The 3,546-nt window shown below is 36.3% G+C and overlaps 1 long non-coding RNA gene across 1 annotated transcript in view; it reads left to right on the top strand.

Annotated features, from left to right (window-relative positions):
* LOC107573652 (uncharacterized) overlaps positions 1 to 574 on the top strand; it is a 14,397-nt gene extending 13,823 nt beyond the window's left edge. Inside the window, exon 3 of the long non-coding RNA XR_001607547.1 lies at positions 472 to 574. This is a non-coding gene — a long non-coding RNA (uncharacterized lncRNA). The remainder of the gene's footprint in view (positions 1 to 471) is intronic.
* Positions 575 to 3,546: the final 2,972 nt, after the last annotated feature.

Here is a 3,546-nt window from a genome sequence, read left to right on the forward strand (position 1 = left end):
TTGGATATTAAACTTTTCCTGCCCAGTGTCTTTTTGGAAAATATAGACACAGGAAGCAAAGCTCACCCCTGTGTCATATTAAAACCAGTTTTTCTTAAATTGTTGGAATATAATGGAATATAAATGGAGATGTTTTAATGTTCTCTCATGTTTTTTGTCTGTCCAATGGAAGTTTGCACCAGAATTGTCAACCTTTCAAAAGTTCATAAAGCTTGTAATAATCCATTTGAATCAAGTGGTTTCATTAATAATGTCTTCTGAAGAGACACAATCACTTTGTATTACTTAGATTTTATTCACATAAAACATTGATCAACGCACATACATAGAGCACATCTAATATGATAACTGGCAGCTCAAATGTGCTTACTTGCGAAGGTGAATATTTTGGGTGAACTATACATTGAACGAATTTATAGTGCTTATAAATCAAACTATTTATTACAAATTTGTGTTTGTTTTATTCCTCAGGCAGTTGCCATGTTCACAGAACTGATCCGTGAGAACTTCAGGAGCAGCAAATTGAAGCAATGCTTGATTCCACCCCTGGGGGAGCTGCTCTATCTCATTGCTACACAGGTATAACAAAATTAAGTTAAATATTTTTCTAAAATAATAGGGCTCAGACAAAATGCATGTTATTTTTTATACAAATTACCCAGTTCAAAAGTTTACATACGCTTGATTCTTAATACGGTGTTGGTACCTGGATGAACCGCAGCTGTTTTTTTTTTTTTTTTGTGATAGTTGTTCATGAGTCCCTTGTTTGTCCTGAACAGTTAAAACTGCCAGCTGTTCTTCAGTAAAATCCTTCAGGTCTCACAAATTTCTTTGTTTTTTTTATTTGAACACTTTCCAACAATGACCGAGATCCATCTTTTCACACTGAGGACAACTGAGGGACTCATACGCAACTTACAAAAGATTAAAACGCTCACTGAAGCTTAGAAGGAAACACAATGGATTAAGAGCCTTGAGGTGAAAACTTTTTGAATTTGAAGATCAGGGTATGTAAGTAACTTCTGGAGGGCAGTACTAAATGGAAAAAAAAATATTTAGTCAAAATAAGAAAAATGTACACACCTTCATTCTGTTCAAAAGTTTATATTCATACATACTAGGGGTGCTCCGATTGATCGGCTACCGATCATTATCGGCCGATAATCACGTTGGGATAATTGATCGGCAGTCTCTAAAAGACCGATCTCAAAAAACGATCTCAAGCTGATGACGCTGCCGTGAGAGGTTTGGCACGACATGCAGCGGCACCGTCTCAGTCTCTGTCCGGTGCGGGTGAAATAATAATGCTGAAGGTCAGGTACTCACCTTCATATTTCTTCATTAAATAATTTACAAAGTAATTTGAGAACTCATGTGAGACGTAATTTCACAAACAGCGTGAGTGAATCACCGCGCGCGCGCGCGCTCTCTTTCTCAAAATAAGCAAATGGCTTCAAATCACCACACATCGCGTCTGTCTATAAGCGAGCTGCACAGTTGACACAGGAATTGTCACTTGTACAATCGAGGCAGTGTCACATCATCACTAAAGTTTATACAAGTAAAGTTTTTGCATTACTTTTTAATTCTTGCCAGTGTTTAACCATTCAGCGCACAGTGCACCGTGCGCTCATGCACACTTGCAGCGCACAGACATAATGCCAGGTTCACATTACTCTTGTTTGCAGTGCGTGGTATGTGCTGTGTATTTTTTCCGTGCTCATGTTAACGGATTAAATCATTCACACTAGGGATGCACCGAAATGAAAATTCTTGGCCGAAGCCGAAACCGAACTAAATTAAACACTGGGCCGAAGGCTGAAACACGGTTTTTCGACTTTTTTTCCCCATGTATTTTTCCTTTTTTTTTTTTTTTTTTCACCATTGCAAAAATTAAAAAGCCAAAATGTGCTTTTTACTGTTTTGTCTTGCTTTTCAAAGAAAAAAAAATCAATTACAAAACAACAATTTAAAAATATTTAACACTGAACATTTTTAACATTCTAGCAGACACTATACCAACAAAGTACAATTTAACTTAAAATTAATAAGTTAGCAAAATAATAATTTTTGGCCATCAGACCCCCTTCTTGAATCAGGCATGTATTTTTTTTTTATTTTTTTACTGTACAATTAAAAGCAGCCTTGCTGAGAAGAGACTTCTTTTAAAACATTAGAAAATATTACAGATCCTAATTTGAACACTGTGTGAATGTTATAATAAATGTATTGAAACAGAGCTGTTGTAATGATTATCATCATTTTTATCGTCTTTTTATTTTATTTTACAGAACAACAGTAAAATTAAAATACTAACATTTATGAATGTTGATAAGAGTTCTTGCTTTTTCTCAACTTTTTTGGCGGAAACGCGCAGGAAGACCTCAATGCTTATTTTTGTTGACAACAGATTTATAAATGAGTCTCATTTCGAATACGTCGTACGTATCGCATTGTCACATGCCTTGTAAAAATTCATAAAAATGTGACTGAGCAACTGACGACTGTATCAGCGCAGATTTTCCTCACGCTTCAGACTTTAAACCCTGGTTAACAAGCAGATCTGCTGCGAGTTCATGCAGCGCTGTCAGAATACATGCAATGCACGCGTGTATAAGAAAACTTAACGTTCGGCAGTTTATTTACTAATTGTTTAAGGCCATTTTTGCGATTTCAATCGTCATACAGTAACCAGCAACAATCACCCCTTCCTCTTCTCATTGAAGACATGCGATGCAGTCCTAAACAGTTTCTCGCTGTCGGTGCTTGTAATGACTTTTGTGTCTTTCTCCGACAGTTTAAATGCTTCCACACTACTGACGTGTGTGCCTCATAATAAAGAGTGCACGCCTCTCACTCTGCACTGGTTGCTATTTGATTGCGTCATATTATTGTTCGATACAATTTAATCTGTCTTTTCGCTTATTCGGCCAATAATTTCGGTTGCCGAACATTTGGTGCATCCCTAATTCACACTGCACACGGCAGTGCGTTCAGGAGCGGTGTGTCTGCAGCAGTGCAGAGATCGTTTCCGCACCGAGTCTATTTTTGCTGTGATACATGCTCTGAATTAAAGTGACAGCACATTGTTTGCACTACATATGAAAACGAAAATGTAGCAATTGCACCATAAATGCATATAATTAAAGTATACTGTCTTTCACAGTCAACACATATGGCTTGTTGGCTAGTTTTAAAGGAAAAGAGCACTTTTAGATAAACAAGGCAATAATAGATGCACTCGTAGAGGTAGGAAAACAAAGTTCTTTATGAACCGCAGGATTGCTTGTAATAAAGATTTCAATGCAAAAGGAAAGCCAGTAGAGCTGACTATTTCTGTTAATGGTAAGTTTGTGATAACGTAAGAAAAGTAGTTTAAATGTTTTGCCACTTGCTTGAGCAACTTAATATATAAATCTAGAAGTAAATGCAAAAGTAAAAAGCATTGAATAATGTGTTGCTTATATTTATTGTGTTTAAACATGTCTGTGAAAGATTGTATTACTGTACTGTGTAAAAAGAATTGCAATGCTGAAAAAGCATTTT

The sequence above is a fragment of the Sinocyclocheilus grahami genome, unplaced genomic scaffold, assembly GCF_001515645.1.
Source record: "Sinocyclocheilus grahami isolate Dianchi unplaced genomic scaffold, SAMN03320097.WGS_v1.1 scaffold1993.1, whole genome shotgun sequence".
In the NCBI taxonomy this organism is placed as follows: Eukaryota; Metazoa; Chordata; class Actinopteri; order Cypriniformes; family Cyprinidae; genus Sinocyclocheilus; species Sinocyclocheilus grahami.